Genomic DNA, 12,488 nt, shown 5'->3' with positions numbered 1-12,488 from the left:
TACAGGAAATAAGTGTCTACCTTCTTCCAGAAGATCTTGAATTCTTTCATGTTTGCTAAACAGCACTGTGAACTATTTGAACAGAGCAGTTAACACCCAAACATTAGTATCAGCCTAAGCAATCACCAGTAAAATTCCTCCTGAGGCAAAGGAATGTGGTATTTGTTTTTATTGTAACTCCACAAAAAAACCTAGTAATATGATTGAGAAATAAAAATAGAACTGAAACCTTACATCTTTGGGAAAACATTTATCTCTCCCAGTTGCATCACGTGTAGCCTGGAAGAATGACAGTAAAGTATAATGAACATTTGAGAGACAGTGGAAGTTTTCTCAGGTGAGACCATATATGTCTTTACCTTTTTAAAGACATCACTTTGAGTCTCTGAACTGAGAGACTCAGTTCACTCCAAATTCAATAGCTAGATAGCTTAAGCCACAGGAAAGAAAATAAAACTGTAATACAGGAACAAAATTCCTTTGGGACAAAAAGAGATGAATAGTTCAATAAATCATTTATATTTAATCAAATTAAAGGTACAAGGTCTATTTTATATGCTCTATTTATTTATCTTTTTAGGAGATGATTATATCATCATAGGTTTCAAGTTTTAGACAGTCAAAATTCCCTCCTTGCCTATTACCACAAAAGAGTGTTACCATGCTTGTCCCTTTATGTATTATACAAACCTCATTCATCAAGGTACTTATCCAGACTCTTCTAAAATTGCTTCTCATACAGACAGTATTTGTAAGTTACTTTTGAAGTTATTTTTGGAATGAAGCCATATGGAGCAGCATTAATTTTCACCTCTCCAAATTACCAGGGACATTTGGGACTTTCTGTCAAAACAGTGGAAAATTAAGCCATTGCAGGTGTCCATGTAAACATCCCTGACACCTTGTTCCACTGCACACTCCCTGAGAAGATAAGCACACATCTGGGCACAATTGCTGATGCCAGAGCTCACACAGATCACACTTGAATATTCATGTTTCTGAAAGCATGTAAAAAATTTCTATATTGTTGCCAGTTTTGCTATCATCTCATAAATAAAGATTTCAGAAAAGAAGATAGCTGGAAATGGGCCAATTACAACTGCAGAGTTAAACATGTATCAGCATTAATCCCTTACTAACTGTTCAAAGGCATATGGAAGCATGTATTTATATCAGCCTAAATACAATCAGTGTTATAACAGTTTTGGTACAAACAATCTGAAATATTTTCTTCTGAATTTCTAGGTATGTGTCCCCCTAATCTGTTTTGGCTCGCCATTGCTTGGATGTTCTCCCTCAAAATTAAGTGTCTTGTCCGGGGATAGCAGCTGCTTTAAAAGTGATACAGGGGATGCCATATCTAATGAGGAATCTCAAAACTTGTTTTGGTCTCCTCAGTTGTTTGAAAAACAAAATTACAATTTGGAAACCAATTTGAGTCTCTGAAATATAAATAATTGAGGTCTGTGGGGAAGGCAGCAAAGAGTCTACACACTGAGATTAGTTTGGCTTCAGTTTTGTAAATGATGCTACAGTGGCATCAGAAATACACATGCTCAGCTTATGATGCTCAAAGCCATGCATCTAAAATGGGCTAGGAAAAACAAGAATGTAAATTCATTCTGTCTGTAGACATAAGCATTTTTTCTTAGGCGTGCAAATACTCAAGACCACCCAGGCACTTAGGAAGTCAGATTAAAAGTCAATCTGCCACTGAACAATGAAGCCTCTGCAGCTTCCTTCGTCTCAGTCTTTCTTCATAATGGACCCATTTCAACATTCATCCATGAGACAGAAAGACTGAATTCTGCAGAAGAAGGTGAGGTACAGCAACACACTGTAAAAGGGATGGTACCCAATGTTGGGGAAGATGAAATAGGAAAGCCTTATTAATATGATTGCCTGGCAAAAGATTTAGAAAATACAGATACTGAGATGAGAACAAGATTTGAGATACCAAACCTTAGTTACTGAACAACTAGAAAACAATAGTACAGCCAGGATGAAGGCAATCCCCCCCTTCTGATTAAACAATGCCCTTTACCTACAGATAAGTCCAAAGGTCAAATGGACTATTCTGTCTCACCCCCAATGTGTGGTTCATCCCACACTTGTAACCCTCCCCTGAAGCATCAGGAGTCTGTGACCCCATTGGCCCAAGTCTTGTTCCAGACCACCTTGAAGTCCCCTGATAAGGTGTGCCCAAGGGGCCAGACGCCCTCTTGGAACTTCCTCTTGGAACTCTCTCCTAGCATCCTCTGCCCCTTGCCTCTCCCTGCACCCACTCCCTAGGGCCTGCCACATGTTTTGCCTGGTAACTCCAAGCACGGCCCTTCACCCTTTATAATAAACCACATATTCTAAGACCAGACTTCTGAGATCTCTTGTCTCCATCCATCCAGATCATCCTGGAGTCCAGCGCTCCCACAACCCTACACTGGAATAATTACAGCACATCTTCAAAGTAACAACAACATCACTTCTGGATCACGTCTCTTCAGTCTTGATAGCTCTGAAAATTCTCAGCATGTTATTCCAGTCAAGAGGGTGGCAGCTCTTTAACATTCTGAGTTACAGAGTGAGGCCATTTCACACATTTGCAATATTAATATATTATAATACATCATGTTGACTCTTAAGAAAAAAAAAAAATCATATATGATGCACAGACAGCTCCAAAAGTAGTTTTTAGCAAATACCAAGTGTTGGTCCATATACATCACTAAGGATTTGATCAACCACCAACTTTGGCAGAGTACACACCAGGTACCATCTTAACTATAAAGAGCCGGTATTCAGAAATACAGAATACTTTGTGTTAGAGGGGATTGTCCAGGTGTACAGGGGATGGACACCTCTCACTTGAGGCTAAAACAACAAGATAAGGGAAGAGGCAGGTGAGAGAGGCAGGTGAGAGGTGGGATAGTGGTCTTTATCATTACAATGTCCTTGCAGAAGAGGCTCAGGTGTGAAAACTCCCCTCTGGAAGAGTGAAGTACCGGGACATTTTCAGGTAAGCCTGAAGATATTCATCCCTTCTGACGAGCCATAATTGATTCAACCATGCAGATGTAAGAGGCAGCTATAACATCTTGGAAGATATCAAAGATTCCCAAAATGTCCCATGAGCCACAGTATTACATTACCCAGCATAAAATGCCTGTCATTGCCACCTAGCCTGAGTGTATATTAACCCAATGGACTTCATGTTTTGTGGGTTTCCTCCACCCTGAACAGGTGAAGGCCTCATCATTTTGCCCAAGGAACATAGAAATTGCAACAATCAAGTCTTATGGCTGGATCCAAGGGTGATGACTATATCCCTTTCTACTCCTATTCTTTGTTTCTTTTACCTTATGCCTTTTCTTAAGTGTTATTTTTATGCCTTTATATTGCTACATTTCTAACAAAAACAGCTACATTTTAAAATCTTCCAAGAACCTTACCATTCTAAAGTTTGCAAGTAAATGTTTGTTATTGTGTGTCCTGAGATTTGCTCCTGCACACCACCCAGAGTAAATTAAACTACTTAAACCCACCCAATGGATCAGAGCATAACAAGTTGTCAGCACTTTGGTGTCTCTTTCTATTCACCCACTCAAGAGGTGTGGGAAGAAAGGCTGCCAGTGAAGACTGAAGAGAAAACTTACGGAGTCCCTCAGCATTCTCTTTGTCTGCTGTTACCAGTTTGCCAGCATTGTTTATCAGGGTAGGTACAATTTCTTTGGTCTGTCTTTTCTGGGTGGCATACATGTAGAAGCCCTTCTTGTTATTCCTTGAAGCCCCTACTAAGTTTGCTTCCAGCTTTTCCTGGACCTTCCTCAACCCATCCCTATGTAGCCATTTTGTGTCCCTACACTATTCTCAGCATACCTGTCCCTGCTTCCATTGTCTAGGCATTCTTGCCCTTTAGTTTGAGCAGAAAGTCTTGACTATCTATACCAGTCTCTTCCCTTCCTTTCCTGATTTCTTATACCAGTGGATCAAGAGTTTTGTGCTCTAAGGAAAGTGTCCATAAAGATCTGCCAGCTTATTTCTGCTCCCTTGTCCATGAGGCAGTTTCCCTTGTCATCCATTAATTCCTTGAGCAGCTGGAGTTTGCTTTCCTAAAATTCAGGGTCCTGACTGTGTTCTTCACCTGTCCCATATTCCTCAGGACTGCAGATCCACCAGTGGTGTTCACTGCAGCCCTGGCTGCCTCCATCCTTGACATCAGCCATGAGCTCACTTGCACTGGTGACTGTCAGGTCCAGTAACAGATCCCCTCTGTCAGGGCTGTCCATTACCTGGCTTAGGAAGTTATCCCTGTGCACCCCAGCAGTCCCCTGGCTTGCCTGCAGCTCACTGTGCTTCTTTTCCAGCAGATGTTGGGGGTTGAAGTGCTGATGTCCCGAGTTCTGTTTGCCTGCTCTCTTAGCAGCTTTCTAAGATATACCCCACCATCTTACCATACATTTTTTAGGTTATAGAAAGGGAAATGTTATCTTGAGATTCAACACAGCCAAGTGCTGGCTTCTGCACTAGTGTCACAACAACCCGACACAGCACTAAAGACCAGCTGGAAAGCTGCCCAGAGGAAAAGGACCTCAGGATGCTGGTCAACAGCAGCTGAACATGAGCCAGCATGTGCCCAGGTGCCAAGGCTGTGATCAGCAATGGTGTGGCCAGCAGGACCAGGGCAGGGATTGTCCCCCTGTGCTGGGCACTGGTGAGGCCACACCTTGAGTCCTGTGTCCAGTTTTGGGCCTCTCATTACAAGAAAGGTATTGAGGTTCTGGAGTCAACCCAGAAAAGGGCAACAGATCTGGCAGAGGGTCTAGAAGGTAAATCATGTGAGGAGCAATTGAGGGAGCTGGAGTTGGGGGATTGTATGTCCTGGAGAAAAGAAAGATCAGGAGTGACCTTATCACTCTCTACATCTGCCTCAAAGGAGGCTGTAGCAATGTGGGTGCCTCTCTTTTCCCAGGTAACAAAGGACAGGACAAGAGGAAAGGGCCTTAAGCTGCATCAGAGGAGGTTTAGGTTGGATATTAGGAAAAGTTTCTTCATGGAAAGGGTCGTCAAGTAGTGGACCAAGCTGACCATGGAAACAGTTGAGTTACCATCCATAGGGATATTTAAAAGGTGTGTAGATGTGGCTTTAGGGGACGTGGTTTAGTGATGAGTTAGTGGCTGGACTCAATGATCTTATGAATAAGACACACACACAACACACAACACACTAGTTTTCCTCACATGAGATGTCAACACAAAACACAAGCATTTTCAAAGATGGCAAAAAAAGTTGTTTGTCCTTTACATCTCCACCACTTTTTCTGTTGAATGGAAGAGAAATGAAGTTAGCAACAATGGAGAATCTGGACAAGACAGCTAAACCTGAAGCCTTTCTCCTCCCTTGGTGGAATCAGTAGAAGGGAGTGTGAAACAGAGAGCATGCCCTCTGAAGTCCTTTCCCAGTCCATGAAAACTTGTCCCTGCTCCCTCCTGCATTCAAGAGTTACACCACTTGAACACTCCCACAGGTTCACTCTGCTGATCCTCCAGCTACTCACCTCTACTGTCCTCCTACAGCTTTGACCCCACCTGTCTTTTCATGTACTCTTCTAACAAAGCTGGAGGAAAAATCTATAACTGGTTCTTTGTTCATTGCACACAAAGGGCTTGCAAAATCAAGTGGGTGGGTCTTAGGCATGACCTCTGTTTAAGATTCACAAATGTTTCCTGACTCAGTATAAAAGGAGAAGGCGGCTTAGGAGGAAGGGCAGCACTCTAGAGGGTTCTACATGATGAGTGGCAGATTTGAACTTCTCATTGGAGTTGAAACTTTTTATAGCATCACTTCTGTTCTCTGCCTGTTTCTAAATGTAGAATGGAGCAGCATCTTTCCCACAGCCACCTGGCTTAGTCAGGGAACAAAGCCAAGAGAAAGCCATTGGAGATGAGCATGGGGTCACAAAAGGGGTTCCAGTAGCTTTTTCACAGACCATTAAAACAGTAAATTCCCAGAAAGTTGAGTTTTCTGCTCATGTTCCTCCATACAAATTCAGAATGAAGTTTTCCCTGACAGAGGAAACATACAAGGCAGGAATATGCTCTCTGAATAGCAGCTATATCATGAATGATATAGCTGCTTGCTATCTTCATGTGCTGTCAAAACAATTTGAATTTGTTTAAATATCTCCCAGAAGGTTGGCTTAACACATAAACCTCATACACATCCAAGATTCATCACCTTCTGATAGATTATTTTGGTTCTAGCTATCATTTCTAAGTGTCTCAACATCTTGGATCTGTGTTGCCCATTGGTTAAGTAATTATTTGAACTTTCATTGAACTGCTGTTCCTCAGACCACTTGTTCCTGTTACTAAGGAGAAAACTAACTTCTCCAATGCAATAATAATAATGATAATAATAGTAGCACTGCATAGCTGCAGTGAATACAAATACTACCTCATATCTTAGTGTTTCTGAAATTTAGTGTTGACTGCCCTAGGAGAGCTGCCAACCAATCAACCAGGACCTGAATCCTGAATTCTGAAATGAAACTTAGCATCTGCCTGTGCCATCATACTCCTGGCTACTGAAGAAAAAAAAAAAAAAGACAAAAAATCACTTCAGTTTTGACATCTGACTTACTCTCTGTGCAACAGAGAGGACTGTGCAGTGGAGCCTACAAGGTCAAGTTTTCTGTTCATGTAGGAGAAGAAATACCTTGAAAATATGTGGCATCCAGCTACAAACACAATGCTACTGCAGAGTTTAGAAAGATATTAAGACACATGAAATTTAGTAGATACTGATTTTTCAGTTGTTGACGTATTTTATACTGAAGTGGAAAATTCCAGTATACATCAATAGACCAGCGTTGTTGCAACGGGTAATTCTATTTAAAAGCCTCCTGTTAAAGGTAACTCATTCCCAGCTCATCTGAATTTTCAGCACATTTATCGTTCTTTTGGTATGAAGATGCTAGTGGAACATGCCCCTTTCCAGATTACCTACATGCAGAACAAAAACAGCTTCAGGAAGCATAAAAACATTTCCAAGAGGGGCAGGTGAGTAACTACAATCCATTTGATTATGCATGTGGAATCACTAGTCTAAGATGTATAGAATCTTTTAGATGAGATTTGGAAATTTAGCCCTAAGTTCCTATACCCAGCATCAGTCCAATATCTATTCACTTTTGCAGCCTGTGTCCAAGATCTCCAGCTACATCCACTTTGTGACACCCTGAAATAACCTGGACGTCAGCAACTCAATACACAACATTATTCAGTAATGAGACTGCAGAACTTCTAGCAAAGGCATTCAAGTTTTGGCTATAAGAAAAAGGTACTTGAAATAAGAAAACATGCTAATTTATATAACACTTGCTTCACATACTGCAAAAGCCCGTGGTAAATCATAGAATAGTTTATGTTGTAAGAAACTTCAAAATCAACAAGTTCCAGCCCATCTTCCATAGGCAGAGACACCTTCCTTCCAGTAGACCAGGCTGAATGTGAAGCAGCTTTTCCTACTTTAAGTGAGAAAGGAGTAAGGTGCTCTGCACTCATCGTGGGCTGATCACATGCATGTGTGCATCTCTGTGAGTTCATTTCCTATCCTGTCTTGCCCTGAGAGACTTGTCTGGATGCCCCACTGAAGACTTGAAGATCTCTGCTGGTATTTTGAAAAGACTTCAGACCTCTGAAGCATATTTAATCTAGCTTTGATTGGTCTGCTTCCAGTTTACCTCTGCCAAAGAGAGAAATATCTTGTAAATTATGCTAGGGGGAAAAAATTACAAATGGTTTAGGTTTTCAGTTTTCTCTCTTGCTTGAAAGTTCCTGGAAGAGAAAGAGGGATTTCATATTTTCTGTTAGCATAATATAAATGGAAGCCCAAATGCAGCAATGTGTGATACAGCATGTGCTTTTGCCTTGTCAAGTTTGTAGATTTTGCAACAACATATAAGCACTGTAGTCCAAATCATTCATTTCAGGTTCTCACCATGGAAATTATACACTGGTCTCAATAACTTGCACAGCATCCATGTTTATCTCACAGCCAGACATGGCTTGTGGCTCTGGATTAGTTATAGACTTAATCCATTTAATCCTTCAAACAAGACAATCACTAAGAGACCATTTTCATCTTGCTAAATTTTCATAACTCAACAACTTCAGTGAAATTTAGACAAATGCATCATAAGGAGAAAAAGCCCTGAGAATTTGTTTTCATGAAGTATGAGGTTTCACCAAAAGGAAATGGCACCAGAAACTGTTCAACATGTGAATTAAATTTATTCATCAAGGTCAGGACATAGTCTTAAAATACCTCTATTGCTGTGGGATACACATCTCACTCTGAAACACCAGTCAGTTACAGGGTGTAATCCCCATGTCTGAAAAACAAATCCATGTTAAAATCAGCTTTCTCAGTTATTTGGAAAATGGAGCCACAGCACCTCTGGCTGACTACAAGCAATTTAAACATGCTTGCCGTGCCATTTACCCTTTTCAGGGGAATGCCAGTATTCACACTATATAAGGGTCCTGCACTCACCTGCTTGTGCTAGCATAGCTCCACAGAGTGACGAGACTGAAGGGAGAATCACCCTAACATAAGCCCTTAGATGCTGTATCCTATGCACTTATTTTAAAGTTCTTGCTTGAATTTTAAAGTTCTTCCTTGGTACCAAGAACCACTGCAGCCTAACAAGAATGGCTGTGTGGAACCTGACTGCATGGATGGGCTGATGGGTCTTTCTGATGATGACAAGCAGAGAGGAGGCAAAATCTGTTCAAGAAATATAAGGACCATATTTTGAGCTGGGACAAAGAGTATAATGCCAGTTGCAGGGGTCAAACTGTCTTGTTGCCCAGAGTGTTTAAGTCCACAAAGATGCAAAGAATAAGAACACCAAGTCTAAGACCCTTCTCACCTACTCTGTATTTACACCAAAATAATTTCAGACTGGGAATGCCAACTCACATCCCAGTGCTGTGACTTTCAGGATTTCTGACAAAATGCAGTATATCCTCACTGGAAAAGTTGAGGGGCACTGTAAAAGAATCTGTAAACAGATTAGCTGAATCTGGTGTTTAGCAGGAAAACTACTTTTCATTAAATAATTTGAATCATGGACAAAAAACACAGCATGCTTCATATTTTCCACCCAATTCTAATGCAGTTTGGAGCACATCATGTCCAAGGAAAATTGTGCTCTCACCAGCCAGCTTTTCGCAGATGTCATGCCCTTCAGCACATGCAAACACCTTATCAAGTTATCACAGCATATCCTTTCAAGGACTCTGAAGGCAGCTGCCACCCACGATTGGCTCTTGCTGCCTGTAGCATTCCAGGCGCCTGCACCTCACTTAATACAGTAACAAAGACAGCTTGGCTGCCACACAGCCTACAGCGTGCTATTACAGCTGTGAAACAGCTAACTTTGGCAGCCATATATCATTAGGGCTTTGTTTCAGAGACCCTCAGAATAGATTCTTGCCACGAAGCCACCAGCATTAATCCAGTAAACTGGCACAAGTGAGCAGAGTGCCTGAATGGCTGAGAGCAATGGACTGGGTTTTGGAGATGATGAAAGTAAGATGGAAACCAAACCACTACTAGGCAGATACTCCAACGGCAGCCATTCAACAGCAGCTCCTCCCAGGATGTCAAAGTTTTTCAGCTCTTGTGAGCAGCTGGACAAACTTAGGCTGTCTGCTGCAAGTCACTAGGCTGAAACAAAATGGTTCTGAAACTGGACAGAAGGTATGTTTAAACTTGGATATATTATCACAGAAAAAGGCTCGGCTGTTTATTGCCTTCAGGATATTACAATAAAAAAGAAAAAAAAAAGAAAAGAAAAAAAATACTCCTTTAGCAGGGAGAAGATAGATAGTCATCAGAAAAAAATAGATCAGATATCACAAATCAGCCTCCACAGATAAAATGCCACCTGCGTTGAGTGCACTGAAGAGGACAAGAGTGCAGGTGCATCCTTGCAGGCCAGGCTAATATTTCCTGTTAATGCTTGTTCAGCGGCAAAGGCAAAATTCGGAAAGGCATTGCCTCCTCAGGGATGTGCCTCTCCGTGTAGGGACAACACTGTGGCTAAGGAGTGAGCCTGTAGGAGTGACTTTCCTTGGGACCTCCCTCTCCAAACAGGACAGTCCAGACACGCAGCCTTGAGCATCCCACATGCCTCAACAGCTGCCAGGCTGCAAATAAGGGAGTTGAGTGAATGAGCTGTGATTGGACTCAGCAATCTAGAGCTCTGTAGTGGCTTCCAGATATGGCCTGAGCCAGAGGGTGCATGCACTGAATGCATCTATTTTTGTGTATATATATATATATATATATATATATGTATGTGTGTGTGTGTGTGTGTGTGTGTGTGTGTGTGCACATTCAGGAGACCAGAATGCCATGGCACAGTACAGCTGAGTCCTGCCAGAGTTAGCCTGGCCAGAATACACTCAAGTGGCAACCCACCATTTCCTGTCCGAGCCCCACTCTGGTTGCAGTGCTGGGCAATGGTCACACCTTCCCCAGCTCTCTGGACTCTGACTCACTCCACTGCAAACAGGAGAAAGTTCCTTTCTCTTTTGATCTTTTCTGTACATGCTTGTATGCCCCTGTGAGTCATGCAGCCTTTCATAATCCAGTCCAGACATTTTTATCAATAAAATTAGCATCAGTCAAAACAAAAAAAACTATCATGTACTGGAGAATCCCTATAACTGAAGTTTCTCCTGACTCAGAAGATGGTCTTGGCTCTACAGGCCTCAAGAGAAATGGTCTTTTTTTGTTGCTTTCAGGGTAACACTCTTTTGCATTTACATTTCCTACATTTCTCTGTCACTGAGTGTAGAAACACAACTAAAGCAGTAAGTATTTCATGGGTACTCTCTCAGGAGGTGTTTTCTTAAACAGACTTGTATGAAATACAAGCATATGCTTAAAGATGAATTTATAAAATACAACACAGTTGGTTTAGGAAATAAGATTTCTTTTATGAAACCTTTTGTGATCTCATTTGCTTTAGTCTTTAATAAATGACACTTCTCTTACTTTCACAGAATCATTTTCCTGATAGTCTTTAGCTGTCACTTTACTTCAGGTTGATGCTACAAAAGGGGCTCGAGAATGCAGAGAGGATTAAGATTGAAAGAGAAGAGTGGATTTAGGTCCCAAATACTAATGTTTGTTTCTGACTCCTCTATTTCAGCATCACTGATTTTCCTGGTAACCAGCTATTCAATGGAAAAATGAAGAGCAGCGGCATCCCTGGCTGAGTACAGACAATCTGGCATCTGGAATCTGGCATTTGTGATCAGCCAAAGCCTGGCAGCGACATTACTGCCTGAATGAGTTCTAGGCATAGAGCAGAGGGTCAGAATGAGGAACTGGAGAGCATGTGATAGTGGCACTGTCTCATAGCTTCAGACTGCTCTAAAGCTGTCTTGTGGTGACAGTGGGAGCATGTGTGAGAACAATTACAGGAGTGAATGCCTGGCAGTTCTGCACCCAGGGTCTGCCTCAAATCAGGCACCAGAAGTATAGAATACACATTTAAAACCGCTTATAAAAAGGTCAGAACAAATAACTTGCTTGTGTGAATTTTGAGGCCAAAAAGAAGCCCAGTTGCTAAAAAAAAAATACAGGGGCACATCAGCTTCAAGCGCAGTTCCCTGCCACATTTATTTTTATTGCAATGAGTAAAGCAGATTACGTGGCATGAAGAGTTCAAAGTTATTTTGTGAACTCTGTGCGCATGTTGCATGTCACCTAAATTATAGATACATTAAGAGTCCATCAAATATCCATAAACAAATATACTATATAGAGGGGTTTATGTTATTATGTGCTCTACCTAATTCAGCAGATTTTAAAACCATTTGATTGTGGTATGAAAATCAAATCCATGCAAATACAGGAAGTGACAAACAAATGTGTGTTTATGAAATGAAATTAGCACAAAATTACAGTCTTATCACAAAAATCTACTGAAGCTTTCATCTCCTAGACTCAACCATTTGAGTTGCTTCACTGATGAAGAAAACACTTCATCTTCTGTTCCTGGGAGAGAAAGTAATAAGCAAAACTCCTGCAGCATATCAGCAAGACCACTGGGCCGGGGCAGTGGCAAAACTGAGTTTAAGATGCTCTATGAAATCTGATGAAATTTAGCAGCTTTACAGATCAAGGATTTCGCCCTTCAACAGCACTGGGGTTGTTCTAAATTTTTATGTTGGGAAGCTCCCAACAGCTGGGATGTGGGACCTGGGGGCTGGGAGTTGGGAGCAACACAGAGATATCTCCAAAGATATACACATTTTCATTAAGTTCCTCCTCATTTAGGAAGTTTTCTGTGTACTTCTTCTTTGAGGACAACACAAGTGAAAACAGTGAAATCAGGAGGCAGGAGTTCTCTGGTGGACACAGTAGAGGTTAATAACCTTCCCCTGTGATGGACTTCTTTTGAGAGCTCTGC

At 41.5% G+C, this 12,488-nt stretch overlaps 1 long non-coding RNA gene across 5 annotated transcripts in view; it reads right to left on the bottom strand.

Moving 5' to 3' along the window:
* The window catches only part of LOC121468203 (uncharacterized), an 87,149-nt gene that overhangs the window by 48,188 nt on the left and 26,473 nt on the right, over positions 1-12,488 (bottom strand). The gene's annotated exons all lie outside the window — the stretch shown is intronic.

Source organism: Taeniopygia guttata, chromosome Z, assembly GCF_048771995.1.
Source record: "Taeniopygia guttata chromosome Z, bTaeGut7.mat, whole genome shotgun sequence".
Taxonomy (NCBI): domain Eukaryota; kingdom Metazoa; phylum Chordata; class Aves; order Passeriformes; family Estrildidae; genus Taeniopygia; species Taeniopygia guttata.
Note: the sequence above shows the minus strand (reverse complement) of the source record. Positions and strands in the feature narration are given on the sequence as shown.